The sequence below is a fragment of the Acinonyx jubatus genome, chromosome B1 (genome assembly GCF_027475565.1).
Source record: "Acinonyx jubatus isolate Ajub_Pintada_27869175 chromosome B1, VMU_Ajub_asm_v1.0, whole genome shotgun sequence".
Taxonomy (NCBI): domain Eukaryota; kingdom Metazoa; phylum Chordata; class Mammalia; order Carnivora; family Felidae; genus Acinonyx; species Acinonyx jubatus.
The window spans coordinates 181,577,582-181,600,365 of NC_069382.1; the positions used below are offsets into that span (position 1 = coordinate 181,577,582).

General features: G+C 45.3%; 1 long non-coding RNA gene across 1 annotated transcript; it reads left to right on the plus strand.

The window, feature by feature from the left end:
- The first annotated feature begins 4,329 nt into the window (after positions 1-4,329).
- Positions 4,330-22,570, plus strand: LOC128314578 (uncharacterized). Its single transcript, XR_008296383.1, has 3 exons — positions 4,330-6,973; positions 21,678-21,827; positions 21,921-22,570. It is a non-coding gene; the product is annotated as an uncharacterized LOC128314578 (long non-coding RNA).
- The last annotated feature ends 214 nt before the right edge of the window (positions 22,571-22,784 follow it).

Genomic DNA, 22,784 nt, shown 5'->3' on the forward strand with positions numbered 1-22,784 from the left:
TCGATAGCCGCATGGGGCTCGTGGCTACCGTGTTGGCCAGAGCAGCTCTGAGAAGCTGGCTACACGCATTTTAATCCACCGGGTAGTTTTTAAAGATACCAATGCCAGAATGCGTTCCCTGAGCTTAAGGTACTCTAGTTACGTTTTCTGTCCCTTATAGCCCAAAGCATTCCTCATCCAGGTATCTTTTTTATTTTCCTTAGCCTGGAGATCGCTCTAAAGACTAAACATGTTAGTGTGTGAGAAAGCACTTTGCACGCGGTAAAGAGCTCGGCAAATGGGCCGTGTTTGCTATTGGTTTGTAAACGCTGGCGGTCTCTGCTTCAGGCAGGAAATCCAAACTCGAGGGCTTGAAATCCATGCTCTTCCAGGTCAAGCTGGGGAGAATTCCCAATGGTGGTTTGGTGAACCAAAGTCCTGGGAATAAGGAGACTAACTTGCTCTGTCTCGGGCTTTCCCAGTTCTAGCATTGAAAGCCTGAGGGGTCCCAGAAAACCCCTCGGTCCCTGGCAAACCAGGAAAGGTGGTCGCCCTGCTTGGGATCATGGGGCACAGGGACCTCTCGTCCGCCACAAAACCTATGCTTTTAGACCAGGTTGCTGACTGACCCCAAATGGCCTGGCCACTACTTGCTGGAAAATCCTTCAGCCAACACACTCCAGGCCAGAACATTCTCCACTCAGCATTTCAGTGGTGGTTGCTGATGTATTAGTGGCTTGCACACTTCCCCCCAGACCTCCACTCCTTCTATCTCTAAGAAAAAAAGAATCTGCGACTCCAGGGGGAGCGAGGCTGGCCTGAGGACCGAATGTCCAGCACTTGGCCCAGTGCCCGGCCCAGAACCACCTTTCGAAATAGCGGCTCTTGAGTAAAGTGCCTCGGTCTGGTGTTCACTCTCCCCCCCGCCACCAGCCACTCTGTCCACATTTGGCCACCCCACCCCTCCCTGTCCTCAGTCCCACCCCAGCTGACTTTCCCAGTAACCACACTTGCCCCTCTCATCGGAACAGTGCATTTTGGCTTGCAAAGGAAGCTCCTGGGTATTATGTGTTCTGATTTTTCCCAGCAGTTCTGGTTATTCTTCACTTCGTCTCCATCATACAGACGAGAGAGCTGAGGCTCAGAAAATACACTAACTTGTCAATTTCCTTCCAATTTCTGTCTGTTCTTGCTGTGGTGTGAGAAGTGGTTCTGGATAGAGCTTTGGAATCTGACAGATTGCGTTTGAATTCAGCCTCGTCTTTACTGCATAAGTTTGGGCATTTAATCCTTTGAGCTTCACCTCTTGGTTGTCAGGAGAATGTGTCAGATAGTGTATCTGCAGTCCCTGAGACGGTGCCTGGCACAGCCCAGGTCTGGATCCCAGATCCCCCACCTACTGGGTAGGTGACCAGACAAGAGGCTCAGTCAGCAATCTCCCCCCTCTCCCCTCACCCTCACCATCCATTCTACCACGTTTGAATTTTAACAAGCTTTTTAAAGGACTAGAAGTTCTTTAATAGCGATAACTGACAGCCCAGTGCCAGGCACAGTTCCAAGCGTTTGTTAATTCTCCTGGCCCTTGAAGTCCGTACTGTTTTCATTCTCGTCCACACAAAAGGAAACAGCTGGAAGGAGGCTAAATAATTGGGCTAGTGTCTCACAGGCCGTGAGCTCCAGAGGCACGTCCTAACCACCATGCGTCCTGCCTCTACTGATTTCCTAGGAGGTAATTCCAGGAGCCGACAGGACAGGGTAGATGGAGGCCCCTTCTGGATCCTACATGCCTGTATCCTGTTCCCATCAAGTATAAATTCACTTAACACACTGACAACATCATGGTGCCCTGGCAACCACTCGGGGGATGTATTAGTTTCCTGTTGCTGCCGTAACAAATTACCCCAAACTTAGCTGAAAACAGCACTGACTTCTCATTTTGTCGTTCGGCTGGCCCTAAGTCCTCAGTGAATCTAGCCAGGCTAAAATCAAGGTACTGGCAGAGCTGTGTTCCTTCTGGGGACTCCCTGGGCGAATCTACCTCTTTGCCATTTCCAGCTTCTAGAGAGTTCTGCATTCTGTGGCTTGTGGCCCCTGCATCTTCCTATCTATGATTCTGGTTTCCTCTTTTTAAGGACCCACGTGAGAGGGCCCACCCAGAAGATCCAGCCTAATCTTCCCATTTTAGGATCCTTAACTTATTCACAGCTCTGAAGTCCCGTTGGTCATGCAAGGAAACATATTAACAGATCCTGGGGATCAGGGCAAGGTCATCTTTGGAAATGCATGTATTCTACTTCAGGGGTAGGACGGGGCTGAAATCCCAGCTCTGTTATCTGCAACCCTCTGTGCCTCAGTTTCCTCCTCTATGAAGTAGGATAATGATGAGGCTGGTGAAAACGCCTACCCCCGAGGATTGTAAAAGTTAAAGGGGATGATGTATGTTAAGGTGTTTTGTGAAGTTCTACAAACAGGTGGCTTCTTGCTATCAATAAAATGGTACTTGGGGAGAAAAACTCGTTCAAGCCAGTCCAGAGCTAGTTAGAAATATTTGTCTTCCTCAACCAAGAAAACCAACTCTAAGTAAGACGACCTACTATAACTTTTGCTTCTCTTACCAGTATTGAAATGTGGGGTAACCGTTTCTCAGCCATTTGGCTCAACGAGGCCCTTCTTTTTGACCATAATTAAAGTCATGTGTGAGCACCGACTCCCAATTCTGTGACAGATTTGACTTCATCTGGGGATATCTGCTCAACATGCTTTCCGTGCCTTCCCTCTCCCAGTAGTCAGGTGTTCTCCCCGCAGAGTGAAGAGCAGCTTGGGAAGCAGGAGAACCAGAAACCCAGACCTCTGCCCTCAAGGAAGGCACTCCCAAGGGGGCCTCCAAGAATGCATCTAAAACATCCAGGTAGTAGGTGTGCCATAAATAACCAAAAAGCTCCATTCTTCATACCTTCCATAGAATAGCCCGTTTGATTCTCAGAATAACACTATGAGATAGGTATGGGCATACTCCCATTTTGCAGATAGTAAAACTAAGGCACCGAGAGGTTAAACTGCTTGCCTAAGGCCATGCAGCTAGTAAGTAGCAATGCAGATATCCGGAGACTGTCAGGACTATCCTTTCCTATTTCCCTGGCCTCATCTCCTTTTCTCACCACCTGGGATATATACGTACATGTTAACAAGACCCTTAAACCATGGCAACTAAATAATAATGGTAGGGAAGAAGGGGATAATGATAGCAATAATAATAATAATGCATGAGGCCAAAGGGGAAGACCGTGGGAAAAAAAGAGGAAGACGTACAGGTGGAAGGACATTGAGAGGGGACTGAACTGGGTTTGGGGTGGGTGAGCCTGAACAGTGAGCCCATGTTGGAAGTTGAAGCCAGTCCTACTCATTCAACAAACATTCACTGAGCACCTCGTGTGGGCCAAGCCAGGTGTTATCCTTGGTGTTGGGGAATTAGCAACAAAAAGGCGGACACGTCCTTGCCCTCGTGGAGCTGCTTCTGCATTAGAAGTGGGTAGGAACTAACTAATGAGAAAATATCAAGAAGCTAGGTGCTGAGATGAAAATAAAACAAAGCAACGGGTGTTGGCAGAAGCAATCCAATATGGGTGCTGAGTGTCCTGCTCTTCATTGCTCGGTATGCCAAGAATGTGAGACCCTCTCTACTAGGCCGTTTCTCAGGCTTGTGTTTGTGGTGAGCAATCTTGTTTCCCATCACACATAGAGCAGGTTTGCTTACTGCTCACTATAGAAGCTATAAATTCCCCCACGCTCTTCTGCTGGAGTGCAAATCCATTATATGTAATGCATCCCACCAGGCCCCTCTGGGTCATCCCAATGGGACTTGGGAGATACGAATACCAGCGCCAACATTGTGCCCCACTACTTGCGAGGCTGTGAATAATGAATCCTTTTGTCTCTGACCCAAGAGTCTCGTGTCTTCTGCCAACATCCATGAAACCATGTCAGGCTAACTTAATAGCTTGCAAAGAGGATAACGTCTCAGATCCTGACAGAATAGTGATAAAGTATAAAGGGGGGGACAGGATAGCTTGAGGTGATCTTGTTCTGATCTCAAGGACAGGGAAATAGCACCTGATCTTGAAATTCCATGTTGAAAATTTGGTGGTTAAAAAGATCTACTAATATTATAAATTAGCTGATTAGCCAAACTCCAGCTGTTGACTATAGGACAGGCGGGAAGATTTGTTAGGTTGGTCAACATGAGAAGGGAGTAGATGTAACGGTGAAGCATTATGTTGTCTATAAGTTAATCTAAAATATTTTAACAGAGATAGTATAAGATCTCTGATTTATACATTATAAGTATAAATGTGAGTTCGTTTTGATTCATGCTTTATAGACAGTTAACATTTAGAACATTCTAATCAGAGTGTTCCAGGGGTGGGTGGTTAGCATTTCAAGTCAGTCTAACCTCTTGAGGTGGCCACCACAAGTTTTCAGCAATCTTTATCTTGGGTCAATGTCAGAGGCTTTGTTAATCAACATAATGGATGCTAGAAATTGTTTCTCATTGGTGAAATACGAAGTATTCAAGATGTGTGGATGGGCTTGAATTTTGTACGGGGACTCCCACTCTTGCATGAGCGGAGTTTGAGTGTCCAGGGAATCCAACAATACATGAGTTCTCAAACCTGGCTACACACTGTGATCGCGCAGCCTTAAGAAATCTGATACCGGAGTTCTGCCTGCCAACCTTGACTTAACTGGTGTGCTCCACATTTAGCTCAGCTGCTTAGGAGCTAGCTGTGTGACCTTGAGCAAGTTACTAACCTCTGTGAGCCTCAGTTTTCTCATCTACAACCTGGGTATAATAATATGCTTACCTCATCTGGTAGTTGTGAGGATTTAAATGAGTTAATTTATGTTGAGCGCTTAGTGTAAGAAGCAGCTCTCAACTACGTGCTAGCTGTTATATTATTCGCATTCGCACTATTTTGATTCTGATTTTTGGAAGAGTTCCTAAGACATGATTATAGTGTCCAGCTGCTAGTTGGTTGAATCGTGCAACTAGAATATTTGCCTTGAATGAACCTTTCAGATGAGATGCCATAGGAACTCCTAAAAAGACAGAGGGAGCCAGAACTTGATCTTGCTTCCAGAATACATTGTAGGAACTGCTTGAGTGCCAGCTTGCTGATAAATGTCTGTGTAGGTGGCAGGACTTAGTCTGACACTTGCTTTCAGTGAAACCTGGTGGGAAATTTGTAGAGCACAGAACTTTGGCTCATATCTACCTCTGGTTCAGGGCTTCTTATTCCTTTCTAGGGCGATGGACCCCTTCAGCAGCCTGGTGAAGCCTACAGATAACATTGCAGGATGATGCTTCTAAATGCATCAAACAAAACACTAGGATGCAGCAGAAATAAATTACATTGAAGTACAGCTATTGAAATGTTAATGAACAAATTTATTATAATATGTGCACTCCTTTATGAATGCCTTAAATAGCAATGTCTAGCAGTGGGTAGTGATAAGCCCGAAAGATATTCTAGGATATTTGATAACAATTGTAACATGATATGAAAAAATTTATCTGTGATTTCTATTAGTGACAAAGTCACAAGTATTCTTATACGGCTGTAACTGGTTGTCTCACTCATAATGAAAGACGATGCTAAGTTTCAGTTAAAGGTTAACGAAAATAAAGATGTTATTTTTTTTTTTTCTTATCCAAGTTCATGGACCTTCTTGAATTCCATGACCCCCAGATTAAAAGCTCTTATTGGGAGGCTGCTAATAGCTGCCCAACTAATAATTGGGACACAACAAGCATTGTTCCATCAGACTGTGAAGCTACTCAATGGAAAGGAAAGGTGCCGTGGGAGAATTTTTTTTTTTCAGTTGCTGTTGCCATATAACAAAAGACTCCAAGGCTTAGTGGCTTAGAACAATGATTTATTAATTTCCTCATGATTCTGTAGGTCGAGTAGTTGGCCAGAGCTCAGGTGGGCAACTTTCTGCTGGTCTCAGTTGGGTTTTTTCATGTGCCTCCCTTCACTTAGGAGGTTGGCCAGACCTGGAACTTCCAAGTTGGCCTCGCATTTTATGTGTTTCTACTCAGGCTGCCGTAACAAAACAGCACAGGCTGAGTGACTTAAACAACAGAAATTTATTTCCCCACAGCTCTGGAGTCTGGAAAGTTTCTGGCAGTGTTTGGTTTCTTGTGAGGGCTGTCTTGCTGGTGTACAGACAGATGCCTTGTTGCTGGGGTGGGAAGAGAGCTCTGGTCTCTCTTCTTATAAGGAAGATACTCTCAGATCAGGGCTCTACCTTTATGGTCTCATTTGATCTTACTGATTTCCAGAAAAGACCTATCTCCAAATACAGTCACGTTGGGGATTAGGGCTTCAACAAGAATTTCAGGGGGGATCAATTCAGTCCATAGCATCCTCCAAGGCCTCTCTTCATGCATAACCTGTGACCATGCAGTTGGGTAGCCTGAATTTCCTCCTAGCATGACCTCTGGGCTCCAGAGAGACAAAGAAGCCCCTGCCAACCCTTCAGGCCTGGGCATGGCAGTTCAAAATTAATTCTACAACCTTCTATTGATCAAAACAAGTCACAGGCCAGTCCAGATCCCAGGGGAGAGAATATGGGCCCCACCTCTTTTTTTAATGACTTTTTGGGGGGAGAGAGAGAGAGAATGAGAGAGAGAACAAATGGGGGAGGGGCAGAGAGAGAGGGAGACAAAGAATCCGAAGCAGGCTCCAGGCTCTGAGCCGTCAGCACAGAGAGACGCGGGGCTCGAATTCACACATCATGAGATCACGACCTGAGCCGAAGTTGGACACCTAACCAACTGAGCCACCCAGGCGTCCCTACGGTCCCACCTCTTAACGTGATGAATGGCACAAAAGCACCGGGAGAAGGGGAATTACCAGGGCCACGTCTGGACTCTCTTCACCGCAGAGACCGAGGAGGACTGGGGACGCCTCAGACCCAGGATGAGAGAAAGGTGAGTCAAAGCTGCCACTGAGCTTTTTCTGGTCCAGGACTTTCTTTTTTTGCTCACACATCAGGCTTCTTCCCTCAGAGTTCCCAGTAGGCTCCAACTAAACCACCTCGAGGCTTGAGAAGTGTTAATCTAAATGAAAAAAATGCGCCGATTTTATTAATACTCATTAACGGACTTAATTATGCAGTGTGTCCTATACTGTCAATAACACAGGGGGCTGTTGCTTTCAAAATGAGAATTAAGTGCACACTTTTCCCCTCATTATCTCAGCATGTCTATTTCTGCTATCTAAGCAGGAGGAAACTTCCCGCCTTTGGGAGGCTTTGCTGAATTCTACCCCAATCCCTGGGTGGAATCAGCCTGTCCTCCCTGGGTGCGGTAACCTCATACTTGCCTGTTTTCAACGGCTTTACCGAGGTATCATAGTGGCACTATATATCACTTGCCTGTTGTAACAACACCGGATCGGAATAATCTTTTACCTGCCACTCTTACTAGATCACTGGCTCTCCCCTTAGCTACACGTTGGACTCCTCTGGGGAACTTTAAAAAATACTGCCACTTGAGCTCCACCCCACCCCAAGAGATTCTGATTTAACAGGTCTGGAGGCATTGACGCTTTTACAAGCTCCCCAGGGGATCCTAATGTGCAACCAGGGTTGAGAACACAGCCTTAAACTGTGGCCTCCTGGAGGGGGAGGGGGGGGGTTGCTGTCTTACTGGTACACAGTAGGTGCTTAATACAAAATGAAAAAGTGAATATATGGTCCGCCTTCCTTCTTGGGGAACTGGATCTTCCTCTTCCTTAGGCTCCCAGCTGCTGAAGATATTGAAATATTAGGTTTTTATATGTCCTTGGAATGGCAGATGAGTTGGTAAAAATGAAAGGCATTTTTTTTGTTTTTTTGTTTTTTTTTTTTTTTTTGGTCTTTTCTTTCCCCTCAAGAGGCAAGCAGAGCTTGGAAACTTGGAGTCTTGAAACTGAGCATTTTGTTATGCTTGGGGCGGAAGGAAGGGACCCCTGATTTTGAAAGCTTAGATAAGGAGCCCAGAGGCTACAAGGGGATGCAGAGGCTTGGGTGGCGTTGGCGGTGGGGGGAGGGGTAGCAGCATCAACAGGAAGCTTGGGTGGTGTTGAGGGTGGCGGGGGGGGGGGGGGGGGGGGGGGGGGGGGGACTCTGAGGATTAGCAACATTAACAAAAGCTAACAGGCACGCAGGACTTTGTGCTGGGCACCGTGCCAAGAGCTTCGTATTAACTCCTCCATTCTTTGCTGCAATCTGATCCTCTGAGGAGGGCACAATTTTCATTTCATTGATGAGCAAACTGAGGCATGAGCGGGGAAGTGGGAGACCTCCAAGTCACAAGAGCTGGGAGCAAAGTTCTCAAAGACTTGGAAGGGCATGTGATTGGGAGAGCGGCCGGGGTGGCGGGGCCTCACCTCAGTTCCTTTGATGTGGTTAGACCTCGAAGGAGGTGCCCTGAGCGTGGTTTTCTGGGAGGCTCCCACCTGGAGCACCTGGAGGTCCTCAGAATCTCCGGCTTGTCAACAATGTCCAGAGAGACCTGGCCACCAAAAGGGCCCTCTGGAGACGTTCTGGATTAGTTACGAACTCCTGTCTCCCCCCACCTAACCCCTGAAGGATCTTTCCCAGGAAAAGAACTTGGTAGGTGGAGGCTTGACTTGTATTTAATTTGATGCATAATTATGTAAATAATATGCTTTATGTAAATGAAGCAAGGATAAAACTCATACCCGTTACAATGTCTGGGAGCAGTTCTCACCTCCTGTTTTGACCAAGTACAAGGTCACTCCCTTCCCAGGCTAGCGCCTAGAGCATGTTCCTAGTCTCTGTCCCTCTGTTCCTTAGCTGCCTTGACTTTCCCACCTGTCCCAATGGCCTGGCTCTAGCTAGCATGCCTCGTGCCTCAGCCTGTCTGAATTGGGTTTGTTTAGGAGATTAAGGACTAAACCTAGTTTAACTCAGACTGGCAACAACTCCTTACCGCGCCATACTCCTAAGCTTCAAACCAGCCTGAACAAATTCCTGTAAGCCGTGGTTAAAGGGCCACCCCCCATAAGAACATTTCTGTCGCACTTCTTGGCAGGTGTAGGAGGAAGAAATCTGGATTTGATTATTTATATTCATGTTTGGTTTTGCTTAATAGGATTTAGAATGTTCTAAGGGAAAAGAGCGCTGTAAGAGAGTAGCAGGTGACTGGCCAAGGGAGGGACCATGTTAAGGGACAAAGAGAGACGGCCCCTTCATGGTTTTTGACGGAATCTGAGGGATCTCGGTGGGGCAGGCAACACGCTGCAAGTTAAAACATTCCTGCATCAAACTAAAAAGCTTCTGCACAGCAATGGAAACCATCCACAAAATGAAAAGGTAACCTACTGAATGGCAGAAAATATTTGCAAATCATATATCTGATAAGAAGATATTATCCAAGATCTATAAAGAACTCATACAACTCAATAGCAAAAAACCAAACAACCCGATTAAAAAATGAGCAGAATACTGAATAGTTATTTTTTATAATTGTTTTTATTAAATTTTTTTTTAATGTTTATTTTTGAGAGAGACGGACAGAGCACGAGTGGGGGAGGGGCAGAGAGACAGGAAGACACAGAATCCGAAGCAGGCTCCGGGCTCTGAGCTGCCAGCACAGAGCCTGATGTGGGGCTTGAACCCACAAACCATAAGATCGTGGCCTGAGCCGAAGTCGGACGCTTACCTGACTGAGCAACCTGAATAGCTATTTTTTTAAATAAGGCATCCAGATGGCCAAGGGGCACAGGAAAAGACGCCTGATGTCACTCATCAGGGAAATGCAAATCAAAACCACAATGAGATATCCCCTCATACCTGTTAGAATGACTTTTATCAAAAAGACAGGAAACAAGTGTTGATGAGGATATGGAGAAAAGGGAACCCTTGTGCACTATTGGTGGGAACGTAAATGGGTGAAGCCATTGTGGAAATCTGTATGGAGGTTCCCCCTAAATAAAAAAAAAAAAAAAAGAAATGCTGTACCATCTAGTAACTCCACTTCTGGGTATTTATCTGAAGAAAATGAAAACTAACTCAAAAAGATATATGCACCTCTGTGTTCATGGAATCATTATTTACAGAAGCCAAGATATGGAAACAACCTAAATGTCCATCAAAGGCTGAATGGATTACGAAATTGTGGTACTTACGTACATACAATGGAACATCACTCAGCCATGAAAAAGAAGGCACCTGGCCATTTGTGACAACGTGGGTGGACCTCGAGGGAGTTATGCAAGTGAAACAAGTCAAGCAAAAAGGCAAATACTGTGTGATCTCTCTTATGTGTGGAATTTAAAAACAAAAAGCCAAACTCATGGATACCGAGGACAGATTGGTGGTTGCCAGAGGTTGGGGGTGAGGGTAGGAAAAAGGGTGATGTTTGTTTGTTTGTTTGTTTGTTTTTAGTTTAAATAAATTGAATAATTTATAGAAAATAGATTCTATAACCAGGACTATGGGTACACAAGAAAAAAAAAAGGAATTTGTATGGGGAAATTGGCAGTCTATCCTTCTCAGGAGGTAACAGTAACAAGAAAGGTTCATAATAATATATATCATTGTATAGTAAGCACTGAAACCTTATGCCAGGCACTGTACTGTTTCCCATCACCCCTATTGTATAGATATGAAGACTAGGGACCAGAGAGGTTATGCAATGTGCCTGAGGCCACACAGAAGGGGCTGAAATAGGGCTGAAGCCTGAGTCTGCCCTCAGGGCCCTGCTTTCAGCAGCTGCAGAAAGGCAGCTGGGAAGAGGCCAGAACAGATTGTAGTCAGCGGTTCTCAGCTTGGATGCACAGGAAAATCAGTGGGGAGCTCTTCAAACGGCACTGGTGCCCAGGCCCCACCCTGGAGAGGCTGATTTAATTGAAATGAGCTTCAGCCTGGGTATCCGTAGGCTTTAAAGCTCCCCAGACGAATCTGACTGCGCACCAGGGCCAGGAACTCCGGCTGGACGGTGCAAACCCAGGGTTAAGACCTGAGGCGACTGAGACCAGGGCAAGACCCAGGGACAGGAAAGCCAGCAAGCATGGGAGAGGCGGGTGCCGGGAAAAGTGACTGGGATCATCACTGCTTTAATCCTCATGCTAAGTGACTGCATTCTAGATAGACTTCGACAACTTTAAACACCATGCTTCCAAAGATAAAGCACAACACGAGAGGATCAGATCAAACTTCCTTCATGTCCTTGGAAGCTGAGGCCCAGAATCAACCTGACTGCCATCGGACACGAGTTCCACAGCCCTTGCTCTGTCCGGAGCCAGCTGAACCCAGACCTTGGAGTTAACCCAGACCTGATTTTTAACAAAATTATTATTTTAAAAATTACGGTAAAATCTACGTAACAGAAAATGTACCATTTTAACCACCTGTGTGTGTACAGGTCAATGGCCTTAGGTACACCCACACAATTGTGAAACCATCACAACCCTCTATAGAGATCTTTCACCTTGCCAACAGAAACCCTGTGCCCGGTAAACTGTAACTGCCCATTCTTCCCTGCCCCCAGCCCCTGGTAACCACCATTCTAGGTTTTCCATGACTCTGACTAGAACCCAAACCTAATTTTTGGACACATTAGCTATACCTGTATCAGCTTACATTCAAATAACAGTAGCTATGTTGGCACGAGCCATGAATTACACAGCAGCCACGTCAGCAGGTTCTATTATATTCTGCCTTACATAGATGTTCACACAGTGTGGTGGGGGTAATTCCTGGTTTTTGTACTGAGGGACCGCCTTTTCTAGACTCTGTGGCAGTTAGGTGGGGCCACTCTACTGGGTCTGGCAAATGGAGTATGGGCAGAAGTGATATGTATCCTTTCCAGGCCTGGCCCTGGGATCTCCCGCATTACCTGTCACCCTCTCTTCCCCTCCCACAGCAACCTCTGAGGCCACGTGTTTAAGGTGAAACTGTCAAAAGATGGGGGGAGCCTGAACCCCTGAATCCCTGCTTGGAGCAGAGCCACAGAGAATTGGTGTTCAACCTGCATCAGACTGGCACACAAGGCCATAAATCAAATTGGAGCCATGGGGCATTTTTTGTTACTGCAGCACAGCCTATCCTATCCTGACTAATATATAGGGAGGTTAAGTAACTTAACCAGCTAATAGTCATTGGAGTTAGGATGCAACTCTAGCTCTTTCGGCTACAAAATTTTGTGGTCTTCAGTGTTGTATTCTGCTACCATCATGTTATCCAATATTGCTCCCAAACTATTTATTTGAGGTTAAATATATGGAAGAAAGAAAGAAAGAAAGAAAGAAAGAAAGAAAGAAAGAAGAAAGAAAAAAGAAAGAAAGAAGAAAGAAAGAAAGAAAGAAAGAAGAAAGAAGAAAGAAAGAGAAGAAAGAAAGAAGAAAGAAAGAAAGAAAGAAAGAAGAGAGAAGAAAGAAAGAAAGAAAGAAAGAAAGAAAGAAAGAGAGAGAAAAAGGAAAAATGCTTACTGCTAAAGAAGCTAGGCATTTTAATGTTTCTCCAAACCCAACCAGCTTTTTCTACATCACATCGCCCCCTCCAAAAGAAAAATAAAACAAACTTCTTTTGCTGAGCTCCATCCCTACAGTTGATAAAAATCCTAGCAGCCTCTAGTACTCACATCAGGCAGACATTTAAGCCTATTTTTCTTGAAGAGACACTTCGCCAGCAATTTATTTTCTGTCACTGCCTGTGTTTCTGCCTATGAAGGATGATATTTTGTTCACCTTTGGTGCCTTTACCCCATCGTATTCTGTAGTAAATGTCCCCAAACAACGCTTGTACTATCCATTAGGTAGGGCTGTCTTGACTGGCTGTCACCCAGCAAGGCTGCGTTTCCCAGTCTTTGGTCTAAACATGATGTCATTTCTTCTTAGCATATCACCCACCACCCATCTCCTGTTGAGTGAGTGTGTATGTATTAAAACAAAAACAAAAACAAAAAAGACATTTCAACAGTGTTTCTTCTGTATTCTATATCAATACAACACACATCACCACACATCCAGCTAGCCCAGTGCTTGATAACCCTTTTAAAACTTTGAAGAGGAAGGCATAAAAAAATCACCAAGAGATAACACGTAAATCAGGGAACTTAGAAATAGAAATGCAAAGTTGGGTATACCCAACTTCTATAGAGCAGCAATACAAAGAAGAAAAATGCCAGGAAACTTTTCCCATTATGAACTTAGGGCAGCAAGGGAAGTACTTTGAACCCACCATTGAAATACGGTAGGGTGGCCAGATTTAGCAAATAAAATACATGCATTCACGGAAGGCCTCTTAGATGTTTGGCGCTGTGGTGTGTTTGCTCCACAACTTGCTTGCTGCCTGGCTTTGGGCAAAGCGATCATCTCTCTGAGCCTCATTTGCCCCATCTGTAAAATGGAGCTAACAGCATTTACCTTTCTGCATTATTAGAGGCAGTAGCAAATTGCATGCAGAGTTCCTGGCATGGGTACCTGCCCTTCCTTCCTTCAAATCCCCATTCTTGTGAGTTAAGTATTCTCAGTAAAGTCTATCCTCTCAAAGGCATGGAACAGACCAAGGCACCAGGAGCTTTCCTGAGGAGATGAAGTAGGAGGTCTGGAAGGGCCACAGGGGAAAATGGAACCCCAGGAAAATCAGAGGACCCAGAAGAAGCCTTCCCTTTCCTTGAACTTCGCCTTGAGTGGGAGGAGCTGGGCTTCTGTTTCGGTGAGAGATCCCTACTGAGAAGGTACCTTCTATTCTGCCCCACCCCATCCTCTCCTCTCTGATTTGCTGATGTCTGCATTTTTTCCCAACTTCTCAATCAATTAGATTCTTCAAATATTAGTTGAGCACCTATTTTCTGGTGGCAGGTGGCAGGGGATGGTGGGCGATATATAGGATTTAAATAAGACCAGAGTCTTAGCTAGAAGGAGAAGCTCTGACAGTAGAATTTTAGGAAGTGAGAGAGGCACTTCTGGAAGTAAGAGGAGTTTTCCAGGGACTCTTGAAATTATAATTCCCTTATTCAACAGGCATTTTTTCAGCACCTGTTATGTCTTGGTCCAGGTACTAGGGACTAAAGAGATAGAATGAAAAGATCTAGTTGTAGTCTTAGTTTCTCGTGGCCCACTAAGCAATCTGTCAAAAACAATACAATGTGGGAAGTGATATATGGTAAGTGTAACAACAGGATGCCATGGGAACACAGAGAAGGGTCAGCCAACTCAGACCTGTGGGGATCAGGGAAGAAAGACTTCCTGGAGGAGGTAACATTTGATTTGGGTCTTGAAGGAGGGGTGGGAGACCAAGGAGGGAGAAGAGACCAAGGAGAAAGACATTTCAGGCAGAAAATACAGCACAGCACACACAGAGCCATGGGTCAGCTCTATTAAGACACGCCCAGTAATGAAAAAACAACACCAAAGTGGGGGCCGACATTTCCCGAATGTTTACGGTGAAGCGCTTCACACATATAATCTTATTTAATTCTCACAGTAGCCCTTGGAGACAGGTGTTATTCATTTTCCCATTCTGCAAATGAGGAAACTGAGTCACAGGGAGTTTGGGTAATTTGTCCAAATTTACACAGTCAACTCAGCATCTGAGTTTAGAATTGAAAGTGGCTTTTCCAATTCTCAAAGCAAAGCTCTTAAAAGTCTCTTCCATACTTTCTCTGGATCTCCGTTTAGACTGTTGAAGCCAAGATCCCAGCATTCCGTAGTCATCTTGCAATATATTTGTTGCTTTCTTTTCTCTTACATGTGGACATCTGGCCCAGTTTGAGACCCAGCAGCTCGGGAGTATACCGGGATCCCTAGACTTCCTTTCTGTCTTCTCTCTGCATTTCAGCCATCCATCTTCACAAAGCATCAAATCAGAGAAAGATTCTGGGAAAAAGAAAATTGATGGCCAACGTCACCCTTGGATCTTTAATGAGACTGCAGCCATGCTTAACTTATCATGGCCTCCCCCTTATCATTGCCACTCCTGCTCCCCAAGCACTTAGCTGACTCCTAGACCACTGGAGAGGAGAGTCTATTAGAAGGAGGCACTGCAGTCTGTTAATTTGCCTTCCATTGTGGGTTGATTTTTCACTTGTTGACTTTCCTTATCTCATTTCCCTAGCTGCGCCATTTAGAAATTAATAATATTGTCAAACCACAAACAAAAAAGAAAAAAATGTATGGGTCCTATTGTTCTTGAATTCATTCCCTCTCCTGTTCTGCTCTGTATGGAGGGAGTCGCCCTGACAGGCTGTGCTCCCCAGGTTCCAATATAATTGACCTTGGCTGTGTTTGGCTAGTGACTCCCAATGGTGGGAACTGGCAGGGTAGAAAGAAGGCAGAAGCCAGGATATTTCTTACTCCTCTCTGCCCCCAGCGATTCTAGCAGTAACTGCCTCCTGTCTCAAATACTTAGAGTGGTTTCTTTTTACCTTGCTGGAGCCTAACTGATACAGAAAGGGAAGCCAGTTTGCTAAACAATGACATCTGGGACCCAGCTCAATCCATACACTATTAGCAATCCAATTCAATATGATTGGCTTCCATTCAACTCAACTCAATTTAACTCAATTCAAATCAACAAATGTTTATTGAGCACCTACTTTGAGAAAGGCATTATACTTACTAGGTAATAGGGATACAAAATAAAGGGGCAAAAATCTTCCCTCAAGGAGCTGATGGTCTAATGGAATAAGCAGGCAAGAGAACAAAGAGTTAAGGTATTCTACGCAGTGAATTGTAATAAAGTGTTTTATTAGGTAAGCCCTGGGGAGGGGAGCTTTATTAGATGAGGGTTAAGAGGGCTTCCCAAGGAAGCCACACTCAAATAGAAAGATATGAAATAAAGGCTACCAGGCAAGGAGAATAGCCCTATAATATAGTTGAGTAGATGGGAAATTATGAGGTTTGAGAAATCTAATTTCCAGAAAACATAATGTGATAGTAAAAATCCAGCCTCTAAAATCTATCCAGACAAATGGATGAATGGAGCAGAAGATTTAGCCCAGAAAAAACTCTAGCATAAGATTTTTATTTGATAAATATAATAAAAGAGTAAAGAAAAAATTGCTAAATAAATGTATTGGAACACCTATTTAATTATCAGGGGGAAAATGCAGATTTCACCTCATACGTTTGATCAGAATTACTGATTGGAGAATTAAACTTTCCCCTTCCCCCTCAAGAAACCAGAAAGTCTAGAAGACATTTCAAGTTGTTTATAGGATTCGGGGATGGAAATGGACTTTCTAAAGCATGAAACGTATGATGAAAGGAAAGACGTTGTACAAGCTAAACTCCATACACAATATTAAAATTAACCCAAAATGAACTAGAATTGAAAATTCCCACAAAGAAATATGACAGATTTGTATTTTTTAAGGTTTATTTATTTTTGAGAGAGACAGACAGACAGAGAGAGACCACGTACGTGAGAGCAAGCAGGGGAGGGACAGAGAAAGAGGGAAACACAGAATCAGAAGAAGGCTCCAAGCTCTGAGCTGTCAGCACAGAGACTGACCTGGGACTTGAACCCCTGAGTCATGAGATCGTGACCTGAGCTGAAGTCAGACACTTAACCGACTGAGCCACCCAGGCGCCCCTGTTTTGTTTTCTAAATAAAATTCTGTTGAGTGTGGTGAGAAAAGGGATCTTTCATCATTGCTGGTAGGAGGGTAAATTATTACATTTTTGGAAAACAATTTAGTGACATGTATCAAGGGCCTTGAAAATTTTTATGATTTTCAAAAAAAAGTGTATGGTTTTTATTCATATTTCTCAATATGTCCAAAGTAAATAAGCAGAGATATAACCATCTTGGGATTACTTATAGTGAAAAATTGAAAATACCCTGTCTTAGGCAGCTTCCCTGTGTAACATAATCACAAAATCTCTCGCCATGCAACAATTATGATACGATGTGATAAAAGCTCTTAATCACAATGTGATGTGCAAAGCCAAGCAAGAGACCAGACAGGAAAGGGAACAGTCTTCCTGGAGGTGTCAGGGAAGTCCTAAAGAGGAGGTGATATTTAAACTACCGGGTCCTGAAGGATGAATAGGAGTTTGCCAGGTAGAGCAGAGAAGGAGCCTGGCAGAAAGAAGATGTGTACATGTAGGGAAGCCTGAAGGAGTAAATTTAAGGACCGGAAGGGGGGGGGGGGTGATATGGCAGAGCTTTGATGGTGCGTGGAAGGGTAGGATGGAAAGGTTAAGGCGCGAAGCCAATTGGAGTCAGAAGGATTTGGGTACCATCCTGAGAATTAGGCAGTGGACAGTCAATTTGGATTTGCAAGCAGAATTGTGGAAGCATTCGTTCTGTTTCAGAAAACTCATGAGGAGAGAGGCCGGCCAAGCCTCCCTGAGGTTTGGCCCAAGGTGGTGGGGGGGGGGGGGGTGGTTAGAGAGGTGTGAAAGAGTGGGACTACAGAGGCCAGGATAAACAAATATGCAATTCCCGGATTTGCTGTCTTTTGAGACAAATGGGAACAAATACTTTGAATACAGTTGGCACTTGCACTCAAGAATGCAAGGGCTCCTGAGGAGGAAGGCAGTGAAAATACGTATTGGGGGGAGCGATTGCAGCATCCCTTCATGCCTGGTGTCGGTCAGCCTTCTCCTGGGAAAACAAAACCTGTCGTCCTCCCCGGAAGGCATCTGGGCAGCATAGGCCACTCCGGAGACCCTGAGTTTCTAGCCTCGGGGCTCGTTCTCGACTTTTCTCTGTCAGTCTTCCCCATGGTGACAGTGGGAAGAGTGAAAGTTCACGAAATACCACCTTTGGATTTGCGACAGAGGAGGGAGTGCCGTTGGTGGCCGAGCCCAAAATGTAAGATTTTTCTGCGACTATCTGCGACAGCCCCTCCCCCAAACGGATGGGACACTTTTCGACACCGGAAATTGGTTGTGCAGGGGCAGGCTGGCACACCCTCCACCCTGACCGCCCTGCGTGCGTTTTCGCCTTCCTTTAATAAGTGACCATTTGCAAAGCTGATGTGGATGCCCACGAAAACAGTTCAATATATTACTGTGACATTCTTTATACAATAAGGAAAAAGGGGAGGGTTGGGGGTTGGCTTGTAGGGCTGCAAGCTGTGTCTGGTAATAAGGCCCTCAGTTTATAGGTTAATTTTTCCATCAGCGGAAGAGGCTGCCTTCTCAGGCATGTCGGAGAGAGGAGAATTTATTACCCAAGGCACTGCTGTCATTGGGAAGCAGGTAGATAACTGCATTGCAAATGTCGTGTGAAGGGGACACTCTTCTAAGAGCTCCAAATTGGCAGGCGGAGGGGTGTTAAGGAGAGCTCAAGGCCTAGGAGACAGAGAGGGGAGGAAAGACCACTCAGCCTGTGTATTTGGACTTTGCCCATTTGGGGACACTGTCACGGTTACCTGGGGAACCCACATATTCAGCCCTGGTTAAGCTCAGGAAAGAGAGCTGATTGCACATTTTGGAGCCTGTCTCCAAACAGCACTGTCATTATTACTGAGGGCTTTAAACAAGCAGTAGCCTGGTGACAAAGGGATTTCAAATGCCAACAGTGTGATTGTGTAGTAAAAGCTGGCAATTAACCTCCATGACCCCTATTACCCACTGGTTTTCTCAGAATCAGGGGCCAAGCCCGGATGAAGTTTTGACCCTACATTATAGGCTCATGGTCTATAGTGGCAATTAACATTCTGGGCCCAGGCCCCCCTGGGGGCAAAGCTTGAGAAATGTCTTTTTCTGACTTGTGCTCCACCGTCTTACCCTAAATACCCACCTTTGGGGACCTCTCATTACAACTTCATCTTGTGGGCTCCCCCACATTTTTTTTAGGGTGAAGCCAAACTACTCATTGCAAAGACACAGAACCTCACACGAGACTCAAACTTACTTCTGTCTCTCATCTGACACTGCAGTTGAGGAAGAAGGTACAGATTGGGTGGTAACTGTTGGCAGGGGGCGGTTCTATCATTAAGAGGAAGGAAGGGAGAAAAGGCACTGGTAGACGGTCATTTTCGCCATACCATCTAGGTTGTATGTCATTGTTCAACCATTTTCTGATTCTGCAGTCATACCCTGCCTTCGGTTGGTCCTGGAAGTTAACCTGTTGGGATGGGGCGGGGGGGGGGGCAGGGGGGAGAGGGGCTTCCTGTCTGAGACCACCACCCCAATCCTCTGCCTTTCTTCTGAGCCCCTCTGCATCTCCTGCACCAACACTCCACCTGTATTTCTCTACCTACTGCCGTAACAAACTACCACAACCTTGGTGGCTTAAACAACAATTTATCCTCTCACAGTTTTCAAAGCCAGAAACGTAAAATTAAGGTGCTGGCAGGGCCATGCTCCCTCCAAAGTCCTAGAGGGGGGAAGAATTCTCCCTTGCTTCTTTTAGCTTCTGGCCTACCTCCTGGCCTTCCCTGGCTTCTAGACCCATGTCTCCAATCTCTGCCTCCATCTTGATATCTCCTTCTCCACTGTATCTCTCCTCTTCTTATAAGGACGCCAGTCATTGGATTTAGGGCCCACCCCAAATCCGGGATGATTTCTTCTTGGGATGCTTATCTAATCATGCCTGCAAAGACCCCATTTCCTTTTTCTTGTCTTTTAATTTTTATCTATTTATTTTAATTTTTATTTATTTATTCATTTATTTATTTATTTACTTATTTTTCTATGAAATTTATTGTCCAATTGGTTCCCATGCAACACCCAGCGCTCATCCCAACAGGTGCCCTCCTCCATACCCATCACCCACCCTCCCCTCCCTCCCACCCCCCACCAACCCTCAGTTTGTTCTCAGTTTTTAAGAAAAGACCCCATTTCCAAATAAAGTCACATTCTGAGAGTCCAGGTGGACATGAATTGGGGAGGGGACGCTATTCAAGCCACTATATTACCTCACTAGAAGGCTGAATCCTGACAGAAGCTTTCCAACCACCTTCCTCCTCATGGCCCTGAATTTCTGTTGCTCAAAGCCCCTTGCATGTACAAAGTCCAGTGGCAGATAAGAGCCCAGGGAGCTTCTTGGGGACCTCCCAAATGGCAGGGGGATCCAGAAAAGACTGAAGAAGGACATGCAGCACAGAAGGTCCCTCAGCACTGGAGGTGGCAGGAGGAAGTGGGACAGGAGGTACAGAAGCAACACGGCCTCTTTGCACAACCCCACTGGGCATAATAATGTGCACCCATCATGGCCCATGGGTGGAAAAAATAGGAAAGGCTGCCTCCTGAGATAAAATAACAAGTCAAAACAAAACAAAAGAACAGGATCACCTGTCTAGTTCTAGTACCCAAAAGAAATGAATCCTTCAGCATTTCCTGGCAGTTGTGGTTTACCTAGCAAAATGCCTTTATCCCTGACTTGCATAATGCTGGTTTCTGCAGATGTGAAAATGATCATCTTGTCCGAAAAACAGCTGTTATTCTACCACGAATAGATGAATGCAAAGTTGGTAACCTTGGTAGCTTTGCAGGTGTTTCTTTTAAATACCTGTTGTGTTTTTGGGGCGCCTGGGTGGCTCAGTTGGTTGAGCAGCCGACTTCGGCTCAGGTCACGATCTCGCGGTCCGTGAGTTCGAGCCCCGCATCGGGCTCTGTGCTGACAGCTCAGAACCTGGAGCGTGCTTCCGATTCTGTGTCTCCCTCTCTCTCTGCCCCTCCCTGTTCATGCTCTGTCTCTCTCTGTCTCAAAAATAAGTAAACGTTAAAAAAAAAAATTAAAAAAAAATACCTGTTGTGTTTTTTATTTCCTGGCTTTCTCAGAATTCTTTCTTGTTTTGCCTCTGAGTCTTCTAGTCATAGGTCCTTGGCTGTCACGTGGTAAAAATGGTGGTGTTGACCAGGATGAGCCCTTCCTCTCACTCTCCACGTCCTGTTGATTTTGTCTCTTGTCTCTACATTCTGTCTACTTCTGTCTGTCTCCGCCTCACCATCGTTCTTCAAGTATCACCTGGACTGTTGCAACAATTCTACCTGGCCAACCTGAAGCTTCTTCCCTTCCTACAATCCATTTTTTTTACATGGAGGTTAATGTGGCCTTTTTGAAATCCAAACCTGAGAATGTCACCTTCTTGCTACAAAGCTGCATTGTCTCCCTCTTGCTCTTAGAATGATACAGCAAATATATACATACATCACTGGATATATACCAAGCACCGTCCTAAAAGGTGTTACATACACCAGCATTAATTAATGTAATCCTCGTTAATATCCTCATACTTCACATGAGCAAACAGAGAGATTAAATAACACAGCTAATAAGTGATAAAATAGGGACTTTAACCCAAGGAGATGAGCTCCAGGGGCATGGTCTTCTAGTGCTTTGGACAATGGCCTAGTGGCTCTTGAAACCCTCCTGGATGCACCTGCCACCTCACCAGCCTCCTCACTCCCCACACTCCCATGACACTGGCCTGCTTCCTCTCCCTGTGTCCCTTCTGCTCTCACCACAGGGCCTTTGCACATACTCTGCCCTCTATGAAGCATGATCTTCCTTCCCCTTTTAGCAGAGGTAACCCCTCCTCACTTCCTGGACCTCAGTTCAGGAATGCCATCTCCTCCCCAGTAGATCAAATTCCCTTAGAGAGGCTTCCAGAGCACTGAGGACTCTCCCTGAACAGCACACACCCCAGGAGTGCCTCTCATTGGTTTGGGTGATTACTTACTTACTAATGTCCCTGCTTCCCATCTTCCCACCTCCTCCAGCCCACACGGAAGCTCCATGAGGACAGAGTTCTGCTCTTCGCTGTTGAGCCAGAGCCCGTGCAGGGCCCTGGAGGGATGGGCTCTGGCTCACAATATTTGCGGACTGAAGAAGTGGATGGGGGAGATGCCGATGAGTCAACGCTGCCTGATGTTAGGTTTAAAAACAAAAAGCCCTTGCTGATGCAGCTTACAGAAAAGCTAACCAGAGACACGGAGGACTGAAACTGTGGTTTTGTTTTACAGTGTGATGCTGGCTATTGGCCCTGAGCCACACAGCAGACAGTAAGCAGGCATTCGTGGAGACGACCTGGGTCTCGGGTCCACAGAGACCTTGATGCCGAAGCCCTTCCTTGAGGCTGATGTTCTGCCACATTTCTGTGGGTTTCAGATGCTCTGTTTTTTTCCTTCAAATTTTAATGTTTTCGAAAGCACAATTGATCTTACCACCGAGCTGTACAGTTAATGAAGTGTCTTTTTTGTTGGTCCCTGTGAAGCAGTTACGAAATCAATGGTGAGTCCCACAGTCAATGGCATTTTGGAATTGAGGTAATTCCATTTGTGGCCTTGGGTAAAGTCTTTGCTTTTCTGAGACCTAATTTCCTTATCTATAAAAGGGCAGAGTTGTCGTAAATATTGGAGATGTATATAATGGCCTCAGCACAGTGACTGGTGGCTTTAATTCATCAATAGAAAGTCTATTATGAGTTTCATAAAATATGTGTCAGATTAGTGTTTTGTGAGAATAATCCATATCCTTGTATGGTCGGTGACACATTTGGCCACTCGCAGTTTTAAAAAGGAAAAGAAAGGGATTTTAGGGGCTCTTTCCTCTTTACATTTTAATTAATACTGTACAAAACCTTCCTCTAGTATCTTTATGTTGTGAGACAAGCCTTCCCCAGTACCCGCACATGGGGAGGGGAGAGGGGAGAGGGGAGAGGGGTGCTCTTGAACCAGTCACTAGGAAGCACACTTAAAGCTCCATTGTCCCCTCCCCTTGGCTCTCTGAAGACTCTACAAATAGTCTACATAGGACTTTGCTTCTCCCTTACATTAAAAATTATATGGAATTTGACTCATCTACCAAGCACATCTCTCTCTCTCTTT